This window comes from Triticum aestivum, chromosome 3B (genome assembly GCF_018294505.1).
Source record: "Triticum aestivum cultivar Chinese Spring chromosome 3B, IWGSC CS RefSeq v2.1, whole genome shotgun sequence".
NCBI lineage: Eukaryota > Viridiplantae > Streptophyta > Magnoliopsida > Poales > Poaceae > Triticum > Triticum aestivum.
The window spans coordinates 254734692-254751650 of record NC_057801.1 but is presented as its reverse complement, the minus strand read 5'-3'; positions in this window follow the sequence as shown (position 1 = coordinate 254751650).

Below are 16959 nucleotides of genomic sequence, written 5' to 3'. Positions count from 1 at the left end.
ACGGTGCCCCTTCCTCCATCCTTTCACCACCAGAGGCCTCCCTGCTCCACCTCAAGCCTCCCCCACCCCTCCTTTGGCCACTGGAGCCGCCGTGGCCGCGTGCCCAAGTTCGCCCAAAGCCATCGTCCGAAGCTCTGCCCTCTCCCGCGCTCTTCGGTGGCCGAGACCTATCTGATCGAGACCGCCCCGTTCCCCTAATCATGCTGGTGGTTCGGGCGCTCCAAACGGTTGCCGGAGCCGCCGGAACCAGCGTCGGAGCCCCGCCTCTGTCCTCTATTGTGGCGGGTGCCACAGCCCTTCCCCGCGATCCCTTCTGGGTCCCTCGGGTGCGGCATCCTGCGGCGATCCCTCCGGTGGTCCGAGCTCCGCCGGATCTAGCCGGAGTCGCCGGGGCCGGCGCCGGCAGTGCCTGAGCCTCGCCTCTGCTCTGCTCCGTCGGGGGGAAGAAGAAGGAGGCGGGAGGATGGAGTTGACCAGCACATGGACCCCACGGGCCCAGGCGTCAGCGACCCAGGCGGCCGATCCCGCCGCTGTGCGTTGACCCGGGTGGATAAGTGACGGGCCCCACAGCCCGTGGGACCGGCACGTCCGCGTCACACGCGCCCGGCCCCGCCTTTGATGACGTGGCAAGTGGAAGTGTATTTTTGGTGAGTACATTTTCAATGACCGAAAGCGTATTTCTGAAAACCCATTTCTGCCTTATCAACTCAGGGACTTAGTTGTGATGTAATTTTTGCAGAAAAGTCCCTGAACTTCAATCCTCCATAACTTTTCAACTGTAACTCCGTTTAAGGTGGAACGAACGCTCACTTCTTTGTTTCGTCGAGCCCGTTCTGTTTGTATCACTCTCACTATGTTTTATCGTACTGAAAATGTCCATTTTGCCCCTGCCCTTAATCAGCCCCCTCCGAGAGAGAACGATTTTCGGTGATTCTTTCCACGAGCTTCTCACACTTTCTCCCGGTGATTTCTTCCACCCCAGGCAAGCCACACCCTCCATTTGCATCACTGTAATGCAGTGACATGGTTTAATTCATTTGAACTTGTTTAAAATATTGTTTTAGCTACTTGTGATCTCTGCATGGCACTTTCTCAGAGTATTGTTTCGATCTTGTTGTTGCCATGCTATTGTTTGGATTACTAGGAGTTATGTGTGTAGTTGATGAATATCATGTTGCCATTAGAGTATTAGTGGCTTATATTATGATTGTTTCATGATGATATCTGTTAGTATGTTTTGGAATATTACTTTGGATATCATGCTACCTTTGGATTATTAGTGGTTAGTATGATTATTTTCATGATGCTAGTTGATGTTCTGTTGCTTGGAGTATTATTTTCGGAGATGATGGTTACATGTGGATCTTAGCTGGATAGCTTTATCCTTGTTATGGGAGTAGTAGGATTATTGTTTCGGATTCATCATGATAGTAATCTTATGCTATCCTCGGAGTATTTTGGTATGATGATAGTATGCTTGGATTATTTGTTGGATATTGCTATGACTTGGATTATAGTTTGATGGTTGACATCGGAGTATCAGTTATTATGGTTATATTTTTGGGGATAAATTCCGTCAGTAAGTTGGTCAGGTGCCGCCGAATCGAACTTTTCCAGTGCAACCACATTTGCCGGTATGGGACGGCCCTAATACGGTCTATTGTCACGCCTCTCGCCGGTGCCTCTAACGAGAGAAGGTTATGGGCGCGCGCTACCCTGATCAGGTAGGCGGACATAAGCCTTGTGTGCCCGTTGTTTGAGTTTTTCAGATCCGTTTTCCCGTGTGGGACGGGCCACGACGGTGGTCGATGTGTCTTGAGGTAGACACGGGGCCACCCATGACTTAGCCCAGTGGGGAGTGAGTCAGAGTGGCCGCGAGAGTGTCATGGCAGTAGATCGGTTTTGTCGAAACGCCGTTGGTCCACCCGAATGGGAGTGCGCGGCCATGGGTTCTGTGGTGTGGGTACAGTGCGCTACCTCTGCAGAGTGTGTGTTTAACCTATCGATAGCCGCGTCCTCGGTCATGGGCATGGGTTCGTACTAGGGTACACCGTTCGATCAACACTCACATGACGGAATGACTTATAGGTGATGGATATGTGGATATTTGGAACAATATAGATTGGCCAAGTATTGGTCGGGTTGTGATCGCCGTAAGGATCACGGGCCATTTATTGGTCGGGTTGTGATTGCCGTAAGGATCACGGGCCATTTATTGGTCGGGTTGTGATCACCGTAAGGATCACAGTTACAGTTTGGTTATGATCCCGAGGTGATCGAGATGGTATATTGCTTGGCCGGTTAGCCAAGAGAGATATGGTTATGGAGATCGGAGATGGTGATTTATCAGTATTGTAGTAGTTTCATATTATGCTTAGGAGTTGCTGTTATATCATGGTAGCTGTTAATTTAATTAACCACTTAATGCTATGTTGTTGTCTTGCCTTGATGTTTTTGGTTGTTGTGAGCTTGCAAGTACATTCAATGTACTGACCTGGCGTGTCATGCCAGATTGCAGGTGATGTCGTGATTGCTTGATCGCTTGTCGTGGTTTCCGTTCGTGCGAGCTAGATCGTGTCCCAGCCAGAGTCCCTGCAGAGTGGAGTTCACCACCTTCGTCGTTGTTCCGCTGCTAGAAGATTTTCGCTGCTAAGAGTTGTTCGACTGCTAGCATTGATCAAGTGTAGTATCGCAGGCGTAGTGTCGCTGTGCTGATGAGATTCTTTGTAACATCAGACCTTTGTATTTATTCTTGTAATAAGAGATGATTTGTTCTATGTCAAGCAGTGCCGTATTCCAGAGACTTCTCCTCGATCTCTGGGCTGGAATACGAGGCGTTCTGGTTTCTCTGAGCTGGGGTGCTACAATTTATGCTCCATACCAATGGTTCTAAAAACTAGTACTTATAACGCGCCATTGAAAATGGAACTCCTACCCCGCTAAAAATGATATTTTAAACCTGGCTACTCGATTAGTGGCGACTAGCGAGCCACCGCCTCCAGGTCGTTCACCTGTGGTCCCGACCATCAACTCCTACGGATCAAATTATCACGCGAGCTGACTATTCCTACAAAGGTGCGCTCCACCACATACCCGGTACCCGCGCATGCAGCAATCGTGGACCTAGGGTTTTAGGTTTTATTTGTTTACGGTGCCTTTACATAACTCTCATGTGTGCGAGACAGCGAGAGACCGACTGCATACGTGTGCCTCTTCTCTTCGTATATGTACTCCATCATTTGTCTGGTGTCCAAAAAATTATACAGTAGTAATAACTAGCAATGTGCCAATGCGTTGCCACACGATCAAAGTAGATTAATACATATTCACCGATTTGATAGAAAAGAGTCTAGTTTCAAAATACGTATATCACTAAAAATACGTTATGTTTCACTCAAAATATATTCGGGAGGAATGTGTTTGGGTTCAAGACTCGATAAGTGGTATATCTCTACCCTTATAAAAAAACAGAGTTGGTGATGATGGTGTGCCTGCCATCCTGCAATATAGGCCGTCCGATTTATATCTGACCGATAGGAAGGAAAATATGGCAATTTTGCAAAAAGATGCCCACACCCCTCTCCACATTTGCAAATATGGCCTTCCCTCGTTCATCCTTTTCTCCCACAAGATAAAATACTCATACAAATGCATCTTGATGTCCGTGCAACGCATGGGCATCTTTCTAGTTGTTGCAAAAAGCCCATGTGTGTGTGTGTGGTGTGTGTGTGAGAGAGAGGGAGAGAGGAGGAGGACAGAGTGCGTCCATCACAAAGGCACAAACAATGTGTGTGTGAGAGGTATCACCATAAAATGAGGCGATAGTGTGTGTGTGTGTGCATGATCAAGAGGGCGTGTCTCAAGAAGGGATGAAAAATCTACATAGATACAAGGAGCGCGAGAGTGACATGTACGAGATAGTGGAAGCAAGAGTGTTCAGGTGTATAAATCTATCTGGAGGCTAGTCGACCAATGTTTGTGAGAGAAATACGAGTTGGGGGTGCGAAAGCGAGAGTTTTTGTGTGTGTGTGTGTGTGTGAGAGAGAGAGACGGTAGTCGGGAAGGGGAGTGGAAGCAGGAGTTGTGTGTGTGTGTGAGAGAGAGAGAGAGAGAAAGGGAGGGAGAGTTTGTCTGATCGGTAAACAAATGAATATTGTCAGTTTTATAACTGAGATGAAGATGGAAAGGATGCCGCAGCAAATGTTGTGTGTGCAGGAGAGAGAAATTTTAGTGCTAGGAGTCATTTCTAGAGAGATATAGGGTGCGTGAGAGAACCCTAGAGAGAAAGACAAAGTGAAAGACGAGTGAGAGTGTGTGTGTGGCGGTGAAAAAGAAAGCTTAGGTACCTAGTGATACCAGAGAATGATAGAGACGTGAGAGATAATGAAAACCGTGTAATTCATACTCGAACAAGTTTGCGAAAATAGGAGAAACATGAAGTGAGCGTGCAAGTGAGTTGGAGAAAAGAGAGTGATAGCTACATGAAGGAGCATGCAAGAGAGATGGGCGTGAAAGGAGATTCAAATATTTAGTTACGTGTATAGCAAATGTCAACATAAAAGGGATTCAAATATTTGAATTCGAGATGATGATACATGTAATTCATACTCGAACAAAAACTGATCTATCAAACATGCATACTCATATGAATTCACGCACATCTATGTTATTTAATATGTAGATATTACTGATCCATACATTTTAGTAGAACATAATTTGGTTTATTTTTGAATTCAACCTTATGATTTCGTGATCATTGTATTTTTAAATCATATTATATATAAAGGAGCAGAATTCTTTGTTGTGATTTTGAAAGTATATATAAAATATGATGTATATATAATTTTATTCCATCGAAAATGGATCCTGTCCGAACAAAAATAGAATACAAAATGGATTGGAATTGAGTTGGCATGGTAAACATGCAAGCTTCTTCTCAAAAAATTGAACGAAGCGGCCAAACTCGCAGTAACCGCCCGAAACCAAAATATGGGAGATGGAAATTACTGCCTGCCCCTGACACGCAACACATGTCGGCTCGATTTCAATAGGTCTTGATAGGGGTAGGTTTGTAATTTCACTCAAACGTGACATAACCGCCTCTCACCCCAATTCATACACGACGGGCGCCAAAAGACATTGTCTCCTCGGTCGAAATCGCCTCCCTCCCCGATTCATACATGGTGGGCGCCAAACCAAACTCTCGTCGGCCGAAATATCTGTAGGCAAATATTTGGTGTATGCGAGATTACCGTCCTATCCCCAACCAACTAATATTGTTGTGATGTAGGAAATTTTAAACAGGGGCTAAGTTTGTAAATCTCCTCGCATTTGAGACAAGCGCACCCTGAAGACATGGTTCCCCCCTTCCTCTCTCCCTCCATTTCCCCATTCGTACTCCGTGGGCGTCAAAACACCCTCTCCACCCCAGCCTCCTCCGTTCGCCACCCCATCCACCGCCGTCCTTCTCCACCATGCCGGAGCTGATAGCCCGACACCGTCGTCCATTACAAGAGATCAACCTCTCTCATCCACAGATTCGGACCAGGATCCTTGCATCCCGTCGTCTCACTTCATCCCCTCCGTCGTCCACCTTGTCGGCCGCTCCTACGACCATCTCGTCCACCGGGCCGGGATATTTCCCCCGCAGCCAGCATCTACCCTCCTAGATCTGCTTCCACGCTGCCGATAGCCATCGCTACCGCAACACCGTCAAATTCTCAGCAGATGCATACACGGCGCCGCACCAGAGGCGGTACTCTTTCGTATCTGCTCAACTTATTTATCGCAGCAAGAAAATTGATCGTCACTGCTTTACTGTGATTTCTTGTCCATCACTTAGGATCTTACTTGTTAGTTGAAAGCAAACATTGGATGCAAAGTTGCCTTTGTCCGATTTGCACCTTCAGATCCGCCATGGCACGCTCAACACTATACTCACAATGCTTATGGTTTTCCCCTTGTATATTCCACACTAGTTAAATGATAGTAGACTAAATTTCAAAATCGGGTCAGTCAATTTTTGAGAGCTCGCCAAAGTTCGCCGGAGGGAAGGAAGGGGCTCAGGTGGGGATGGTGGTTGTGGGGGGTGGTGGCCTGGTGGTGGTGGGGCCTCGCTGAATGAAGAAAACTCACAGCGGGTGGGGGTGGGGGTGGGGGTGGGGTGGCGGAGGAACACAGGCGGTGGGGCGGTTCATGGGAGGGCGGGGGGGTCGGGGCCGGTGGTTCGGCCGGCGGCCCGTGCGGTGTTCTATATGGGAATAATCAGAGACGAGGAAGAAGAAGGGTTTGGAGATGTAGGATCTTCATCCAACCGCCTAAAATGGTCGACTGACCCAAATGACGAAAGTCATGCAACTTGCATGCAGACATTCATTTATATTCAGTACCATCATCGTAGTTACTTAGCACTGCTCCTCAATCCATCAAGCTAAACAACGTGCCACTCATAATTCCAAACTTGTTGCTCAAATACGAATCTGATATGATGCTGCTATTACTAAAACAGATAACGTTTAATTGGTCAGCTAATGTTCCTACTTCACTTTTGAAAAGCACATGCACCACATATAGAGAGACAGCAGGGATTTGCATTCCTAATGCGCTCTGGTTCATCATGTGTAGGCACTGTGCAACGAACACTTTATTATCTAAAATCTGCTTGCTCTTCTTTAGCATGTTCCTCTTCTGTTCTTCTTTAATAAGTACTCTCTCCGTTCCTAAATACAAGTCTTTGTATAGATTCCACCATGGACTACATATGGAGCAAAATGAGTGAATCTACACTCTAAAATGTATCTGTATACATCTTTATGTGATCCATAGTGGAAATCTCTACAAATACTTATATTTTGGAACGAAGGGAATATGATAGTAGTACAGTATGTTCATTGTAGTGAAGAGGAGCAGGGACATTTGTAGTGTAGAGGTCTATTCGGTCGGTTGTGATGGACACTTTCAACTCTTCGGGCCTCTTTGATTTGTAGGATTTTGTAAATATAGGAATAGGAACTGTAGTGGCCTGTCCACTTGAATCCTATAAGATTAGCAAGGAAATGCGGGCAGCTGTGTCACCTTTGAGAGTTACACTGATATTAACATTACCGCACCTTCAGTTGAAGAGAGATGGTTTCTGAAGCCTTTCTAGTTGTACCGGCAATAGTAGCCCATATTTTCCAGCAAGTTCCACTTTCCTGATTTTACTTGTGATGCTTACGGTTTTCCCGTTATATCTACACTATGATCTGGGTATCTGCTTTCTGTCGCACTAGCAGCAGTCCACTCTTGTAGCTAAACAACACACCAATCATAAGTCCAAATCTTACTTCTTAAAATACGAATTGCGATATGGTACTGATATTAGTTAACAGACACACATTTAATTGGTCAGCTAATGCTCCCACTTGATTTTCCAAATGCATGTGGCCACATATAGAGAGACAGCATGGAATTGCATTTCTTTGGGCGTTGTGATTCATCATGAGTGGGCAACCAACATTGTATGCAAAGAAGCGGAACCTCAAGTATATGCTTCCTCTTCTGTTCTTTAACATGTTCCTCTTTTGTTATTCTGTATTTAGTACGTACAATATGTTCCTTGTCAGGAAGGGGAGCAGGGACATCTGCAGTCATCAGCTGATAGAGCTGGCCTGTACATGATCGATAGGCTTTCCATCAGTAGCGGCAATACAACACCGTATTTTCCAGCCAGTTCCACTTTCCTAATTTATATATGCTGGTTATGGTGTACCCCTTTTATGTACACTACGACCTGCCTAGTTGTTGTGTGCTCTTGTTATCATGGTTTGGCAATAAACTCTCTACACAGTATATTATGAACCTATCATCTGCCAACTATCCTTACTTCTGGAGCCTATTTTTTGTGTACTTGTGTTAGATTATATTAATGCACGCACCATATTACAGCACACATGGGCTCTCTCTTCAGAATCCAGTGATAGCACACAAGGGTTTATAGGTAGCCCCTATATTAGAATATCCTCTGCATTACAAAGATAATCTCACTACTATTTATGTTTTCATGCTTCTCAGATATTGTACGTAATCACAATAATATCATAATGCGGGCATCAGAAGAATATTGTGGAACACTGCAACGATTAACAAAATTGGCACCAAGGCATTGACTGCCATTCTGGATGCAATGAAACTCATACGCTCTCCACCTGCAGATTCTTGTTCAGAATATGTTCCTAATGACTATTCTGACCTCGAGGAGTCGAAGGCAGATGGCCCGTCCTGTTCACCCATCAAGGTTGGCAAGGTTTTATTGATTATGCGTATCTTGCATAAGGTGTCTTGCATTTCTTCTGCTTTGTTGCACCGCCATCTGCTTAGTTTACTCATCATATATGTCAAGATGTCATGCCCATCCATTATCAATACATATTGCATTTGTCATCATACCATGTTTTTTCACTCAAATGTTGTTCTTGTGCATCAGACATAAAAAAGGAAGAGGGTGATTGCCGAACCTGAAGGAGCACCAGCAAAGTCCTTGAAAAATGTGGCGGTGCCGGAGAAATCAGATAACACCCCACTTATATTGGCTCTACAACCAGTGACACAAAACGTAGGACCGACTCCAGTAGACTGTACCCATACTTCACTGGCCACACCACAATCCCCACCACACAGGACCTGCACTCCAGCAAAAGGTATGCCAATTTCAATTGCCATAGCACCAGCCATAGCACAGAAAAAATCCCACTCCAGCAAAAAGTACAACAAGTCCACCGGCCAAAGACCTATCCCAACTACAGAGACGGCCAATTCCTGCAGATTAGAACCCCATTCCAGTTATTCCCAGTTTAAAAGAAAATGCTTTCAATGTTTTTAGGGAGTACGTGCATATATTCCCATCATGGGAAGATTATAGTGAAGACAAACACCATTTTCACATCTTCCTGTCCCACTTACGTGTAAGTGCTATTATTCATGGTGGTTATTTTCCTGTTTTCTACTGATTGAACACATTAATGATTTACATTACATTGTGTAAGTAGGCGAGGTTCAATCTGGATAGTCATGACAAGCAAAGATTGCTTGCGCTTTTCAAGGAAGCATTGCAGTAGTACCGGTGTTACCTGAGAAAATCACACTTTGATGGCAAGTAACGAATTTCCGATGAAGTCTCATGTGCTAAATTTAGAAGACATTGAATGGAAAAACCTTGTTATGCACTAGTCTCGTTCCCAGGATCAGGTACTGTCTATGATATCACATGACAATTTGAACTTCTACTTTTCCGCATGTGCCTTGATACGTCCATTTTGCATCATGTTTTCTTACTATTATTTATGATGTTTTTATGCATAATAATGCCTTTTGGGGTAATTCTAATGCCTTTTCTCTCATAATTTGCAAGGTACACACAAAGAGGGAGAATTCCGGCAGCTGGAAATCTGGACCTGAAAAACCTACGTCAGGCTACCTATTCTGCACAACTCCAAACAAGCTGAAACTTCATGGAGAATTTTATGAAATATTTGATGAATATTGGAGCAAATAAGTACCAGAGGAGGCCAAGCAGGTGGGCACAACCCACCTGGGCGCGCCAGGGAGCCCAGGCACGCCCTGGTGGGTTGTGCTCACCCAGGCCCACCTCTAGTGCCCATCTTCTGGTATATAAGTCATTTTAACCTAAAAAAATAAGGAGAGGACTTTCGGGATGGAGCGCCGCCGTCTCAAGGAGGAACTTGGGCAGGAGCACTTTTGCCCTCTGGTGGAACAATTTTGCCGGGGGAACTTCCCTCCTGGAGAGGGAAATCGTCGTCATCATCATCATCACCAACAACTCTCCCATCTTGGGGAGGGCTATCTCCATCAACATATTCAATAGCACCATCTCATCTCAAACCCTAGTTCATCTCTAGTGTTCAATCTTGTTACCGGAACTATAGGTTGGTGCTTGTGGGTGACTAGTAGTGTTGATTGCATCTTGTAGTTGATTACTATATGGTTTATTTGGTGGAAGATTATATGTTCAGATCCATTAGGCTATTTAATACCCCTCTGATCTTGAGCATGATTATCATGTGAGTAGTTACTGTTGTTCTTGAGGTTGCGGGAGAAATCATGTTGCAAGTAATCATCTGAACTTGATGTGTGTTTGATATTTTGATAGTATGAATGTTGTGATTCCCTTAGTGGTGTCATGTGAATGTCGACTACATGACCCTTCACCATATTCGGGCCTAAGGGAGTGCATTGCGGAGTAGTAATTAGATGATGGGTTGCGAGAGTGATAGAAGCTTAAACCCCAGTTTATGTGCTATTCCGTAAGGGACCGATTGGATCCAAAAGTTTAATGCTATGGTTAGAATTTATTCTTAATACTTTTCCCGTAGTTGCGCATGCTTGCGGGAGGGTTAATCATAAGTAGGAGGTTTGTTCAAGTAAAAACAGCACCTAAGCACCGATCCACCCACATACCAAATTATCAAAGTAGCGAACACAAATCGAACCAACATGATGAAAGTGACTAGATGAAATCCCATGTACCCTCAAGAACGCTTTGCTCACTATAAGAGACTGTTTTGGCCTGTCCTTTGCCTCAAAAGGATTGGGCTACCTTGCTGCACTTTTGTTACTACTATCATTACTTGCTTGTTACAAAAATATCTTGCTATCAAACTACTATGTTACTTACAATTTCAACACTTGTAGACATTACCTTGCTGAAAACCACTTGTCATTTCCTTCTGCTCCTCGTTGGGTTCGACACCCTTACTTATCGAAAAGAGCTACAATTGATTCCCTGTACTTGTGGGTCATCATGCCTTATGGATCTCTTTTGCAGGAAATCTGCTCGAAGAAGAATTCCGGTTTGAAAAGGACGACAGGATATCACAAATATGCTGCCCGCTGCTTTTCTCTTGTTAGTACCTGTTGTCATGTGTCACTGTACTTGCATTCATACCTGGTTCATTATGTTACAGCAGTATGCATGATAGCTTGCTTATCAATTGTTCACTCCAAATTATCTGATCTGTATGAATGGTTACATTAGTGTAGAATATATCCAATGCCAATGAAAAACTTTAGCTCTACATTGTTCTTGTAAGTACCTGTTGTCCTTTATCAGTGTACTTATATTGACAGCTAGTTGTTCATGTACCATCACTCTACAGCTTATTTTCCTTTGCCCTCCACTTTCTACACATCAGATCTATATTTACTCTTACCATAAGGATGGATAACACCGATGGTACTGAAGAAGTTTAGCTCTGCATTGCTCTTGGCTGTACCTTTTGCCTGTATCACTGTACTTACATTTATAGCTACTTGGTTATGTAGCATCACTCTTCATCTTATCTTAAATATTCTCCATTTTTATTATATATTTACTCTTAACAAAATGTAGAATAAAGGCAATGCTTATGAACAAGATTCTGTGGTAAACTTCTTGAATTGCCCCCCCCCCCATCAGCATGGAAAAGGGCTTTATAGAGCCGGTCTTCACCACTAATGTAAGTTTGTCCTTCTCAAGCCTTCAAACTTTGTTGTGTATATTAGGTTAGGCATGACTGCAACAGCTATTTATTCTTGGTGTTTGCATCAAATTGCATGTTTAAAGTTTATTATGTAGTTCATAAACAAAAGTTTGTCCTTCTCAATTTAAGTTTTTAGTTGCATAACCAAGTTCCTTCTTCATACCATGTAAATTAAACTATACAGAGGAAGTGATCTTCTTTTGCACTGCATGTATGCTTATGTTCTTGATCCGTAATCCAGTGGTGTGGTGAACCTACCCACTACAGCACAATGTCATATTCTGCATGTCTTAACTATGAACAATGTCATATCATTCTACTATTATTTAAACCGTCTCTTTATTTGCCAATCTGAAATGGGTTAAATTGACAGCACAGTAACCATTGATACTTATGAGTTCTTAATCTGTAATCCAGTGGTGTCGTGAAGATGCCAACTCCTTCACAATGTCATTTCCTACCATGTCTTAACCCGAACAATACCATATTGTGTTAATGCTATTTTAAACTATGTCACGTTAGTCATCAATAAGAAATATGATGAATTGTCAGCACTGATACTTATATGTGCAAAACCTGTCATCTGTCTGCTTGTTTCTCTTTCAAAGTGAGGAGGATATAAGCGTCAAACAAGCGCAGTCTCATCAGCTTGCTCAACTGCTTGCGCTGCAGCTCCCGAGCAGGGCTAACCTATCTTGAACTCTATTGAAGTCCTGTCTGTTTTGTATATTATTTTTTCGGCGTGTTTATTTCCACCGGTGGCGATTTTTGGTGCCCAGTGTATGTAATATGCTGTCTGCTTGTGCTTTATTATCATAGTGGCGAACTTTGATGCCTAGTGGATGCAATATGCCGTAATTTCTTTATTATATAGTCTAGGTTTTTCTTATTTGCGATGCTGCAGTTATTTTACTGTATATATATCATGTCTTCACTCCATTAAAAGTAAACCGGCAAAACCGTAAAATTACGGTACATAATCGGGCCGTCATGCAAATCGCTATGTATGGGCCGCATCATTGGCCCAGTCATCTTTGTCCGTTAACAGACCTAAATGTAAACTGGCCCACTAGTAGTTTTAGGCCTTTATTAGGACGAGTAAATTGTCGGCCCTATTTTCGCAAGAAAATTCAATGGGCTTTTAGTAGGGTGAAAAGTAGGTTGGGCCTGAAACGTGCCGAACAGCTCATGGGCCGACAGCAGGACGAATAGACCCCGGCCCATGATTGTGCCAATCACATCATGGGCAGTTAACAGGCCAAAATTGTCTCGGTTCTTGTTTGGCCCAATCAGATTATCGGCTGTGAGCAGGCCGGATGCAAAGCTGGCCATAGTTAGGCCCAACTATATGACGAGCTTTTAACAGGCTGAAATAAATATAGGGCCAAAATGTTAAACGGGCCCTTAACAGACCAAAACTAATATCAGGCCGTATTACTAAATGGGCCTTAGCAATAAAAAATCCTAACCGGGTTAAAGCACAAGTGCTCCCTGGGTGATTTTGGTAATTAATGTCAAGATATCTCTTGTTGGACAAACATTTTTACCTAGTATGTTTTAGATAAGTTCAACAATGAAGTGGCATGGACTAGAGGATGTGGAACCCCTTCAAGATGCTAAGGACAAAGGATTGACTCAAGCTCCAAGCACAAGACTCTACATTTTCTATTTTAGTGATCCAAGATCACATTGAGTCTATAGGAAAAGCCAATACAATCAAGAGGGGATGAGGTGTTGCTTAATGGCTTTCTTGCTCAAAATGCTTAATGATATGCTCCAAAGCCCTCAACTACTTTCTCACATCCACATATGACCTAAACCAAACGTCAAACTTGGCCCCACCGATTCTTTCTATCCGGCGCCACTGAGTTCAGATGTCATAGCCACTGCCACAAACCCTAGGTAAATCGGTCTCACCGATAGGGATCTCGGTCTCACCGAGATGGGATTGTAATCTCTCTGTATGTATCTATTACCAAAATCGGTCTCACCGAGTTTGCGTAATCGGTCCTACCGAGATTGCAATGTAAACTCTCTGTCTCCTTTTCATAACATTTCGGTCTCACCGAGATGAGCGAATCGGTCCCACCGAGTTTACCTGACCAACTCTCTAGTTAGCTTATTACCAAAATCGGTCTCACCGAGTTTGTGTAATCGGTCTCACCGAGATTACGTTATGCCCTAACCCTAACCATATCGGTCCTACCGAGTTGCATGCCCGTCCCACCAAAAATCCTAACAATCACTAGATTTGCTGAATCGGTCCGACCGAGTTTCTCAATTCGGTCCCACCGAGATTGGCAAGTTGTGTGTAACGGTTAGATTTTGTGTGGAGGCTATATATACCCCTCCACCTCCTCTTCATTCGTGGAGAGATCCATCAGAACGAACCTACAATTCCAACTTACATTTTCTGAGAGAGAACCACCTACACTTGTGTTGAGGCCAAGATATTCCATTCCTACCATATGAATCTTGATCTCGAGCCTTCCCCAAGTTGCTTTCCACTCAAATCTTCTTTCCACCAAATCCAAATCCTGTGTGAGAGAGTTGAGTGTTGGGGAGACTATCATTTGAAGCACAAGAGCAAGGAGTTCATCATCAACACACCATTTGTTACTTCTTGGAGAGTGGTGTCTCCTAGATTGGCTAGGTGTCACTTGGGAGCCTCCGACAAGATTGTGGAGTTGAACCAAGGAGTTTGTATGGGCAAGGAGATCGCCTACTTCGTGAAGATCTACCGCTAGTGAGGCAAGTCCTTCGTGGGCGATGGCCATGGTGCGATAGACAAGGTTGCTTCTTTGTTGACCCTTCGTGGGTGGAGCCCTCCATGGACTCGCGCAGCCGTTACCCTTCGTGGGTGGAGCCCTCCATGGACTCGCGCAGCCGTTACCCTTCGTGGGTTGAAGTCTCCATCAACGTGGATGTACGATAGCACCACCTATCGGAACCACGACAAAAACATCCGTGTCTCCAATTACGTTTGCACACTCCGATCCCATCCCTTTACATTCTTGCAAGTTGCATGCTTTACTTTCCGCTGCTCATATACTCTTTGCATGCTTGCTTGTTATGTATTGTGATTGTTAAACTTGTGCCAAAACTCCACTCCAACTTAAAGAAGTTAAAAAACTGCAACTTTTGGTACTTAGTGTCTAATCACCCCCCCTCTAGACACCTCTTCTCGATCCTTTCAATTGGTATCAGAGCTTTGGTCTCCATTGCTTTGGTTTAAACACCATTGGAGGAAGATGGATGAGTCTACTTTGGGGAGTCTTAGACATAGAGTGCCTATACTTGATGGAGAGTATTTTCATGAGTGGAAAAATGAGATGCGTGTGATTTTCAATGAATATCATTTGAACAAGTACATTGCTTGCCCTTGTGCAACTCATGTTGATCCTATGCATCCTACCCTTGATGAGTCAATTGACATGATTCACAACCTTAGAACTGTTAGTCTTATCACTAGAGGCCTGCCTAGAAACTTGATTGAATGTTTGCCTACTCTTAAGTGTGCCTACACTATATGGAAATTTCTTGAGGAACGTTTTCCAAATTATTCCTTGAAAAGTCTAGATGAAATTCTCCATAAGTCTATTGCCTTGAGTAAGATGAATTCCAATGATCCTATGTTTGGTGATTGTCTATTCGAGCTCACAAACCTCATGCGTGTCAAAGGAGATGTTGGAATTATTAGTGATATTATTTCCGAAGCTATTAAAATTCATAAAGAAGATCATTGTCAAACTCACTCTAACGAATCACCCTCTCTAGGATTTGATCCACCACATGACGATGTTGAACATGGATACTATGACGAGGATGATGATAGTGACTTTGATCTTGATGATGCAATGAGACACTTTGGTCTTATGGCAAATCTTCGGGGATATATGGCAGGAGGAAAGGAATGGGTTCTTGATAGTGGATGTACCGATCACATGACCGGAGATAAAGATATGTTTCGTGAGCTTGCTGAAAACGATGGTCCTCGAAAGTATGTCACTTTCGGTGACAACTCAAAGGGTAAGGTGGTTGGCCTCGGTAAGGTGGCCATATCACATGATAGCTCCATACAAAATGTCATGCTCGTTGAATCTCTTGGCTACAACTTACTTTCAATATCTAGACTTGCTGATTTCGGTTTCAATGTCCTATTTACTGAAGTAGATTGCCAAGTGTTTCGTAGAGATAATCATAAAATGGTCTTTACCGGTATACGCAGAGGTGATCTCTACATAGTTGATTTCACTAAAAAGGCTCAACCTAGAACTTGCTTCATCGCTAAATCCTCTAAAGGTTGGTTATGGCATAAACGATTAGGTAATATTGGCATGCGAAACCTTGACAAGCTTATTAAAGGAAATCATATCCTTGGCGTTAACGATGTCATATTTGATAAGGATAGACTTTGCAGCGCTTGTCAGGCAGGTAAACAGGTTGGAGGGAGGCATCCCGTGAAGAACATTATGACCACAAGGAGGCCACTCGAGCTACTTCACATGGATCTTTTTGGTCCCAATGCTTACAAGAGTCTCAGTGGAAATTCTTTTGGTCTAGTTATAGTTGATGATTTTTCAAGATTTACGTGGGTGTTCTTTCTAGATGATAAATCGCAGGTCCAAAAGATCTTCAAAAAATTCGCTAGGAAGGCCCAAAATCAATTTGAAGTGAAGATCAAGAAGGTTCGCAGCGACAACGGAATGGAGTTCAAGAACACAAATGTGTACACCTTTCTTGACGAACAAGGGATTTCACATGAGTTCCCGGCTACGTACACACCTCAACAAAATGGAGTTGTTGAGAGGAAGAACCGGACGCTCATCGAAATGGCAAGAACGATGCTTGATGAGTACAAGACACCGAAGCACTTTTGGGCGGAAGCGGTTGAGACAGCTTGTCACGCAAAAAATCGCTTGTATCTTCACAAGCTACTCGGCAAGACGGCATACAAGCTCCTCACCGGTAACAAACCCCAAGTTGGATACTTTCGAGTATTCGGCTCAAAGTGCTACATTCTTGATAAGCATCGTTGTTCTAAATTTGCTCCTAAGTCTCATGAAGGTTTCCTACTTGGTTATGGCTCAAACTCTCACACATACCGTGTCTACAACAATTTCACCCGAAAGGTTGAAGAAACGGTAGATGTGAAGTTTGATGAATCGAACGGCTCGCAAGTAGAGCAATTGCCAATTGATGTAGGAGACAAAGACCCCTCGGAAGCAATCCAAGACTTGTCTATTGGCAAGATTCGTCCAACGGAGGTGAAGGAGAGTACCTCGTCCGTCCAAGTGGAAGCTTATACCTCACGACAAGGTGAACCAAGAGTTGATACGGAAGCATCCTCAAGTGGGACACACCAAGATGAAGAAAACGAGGAAATGCACCAAGATGAATGCCAACAACCTCCTTCTCCACCACGACAAGAGAACGACAACGT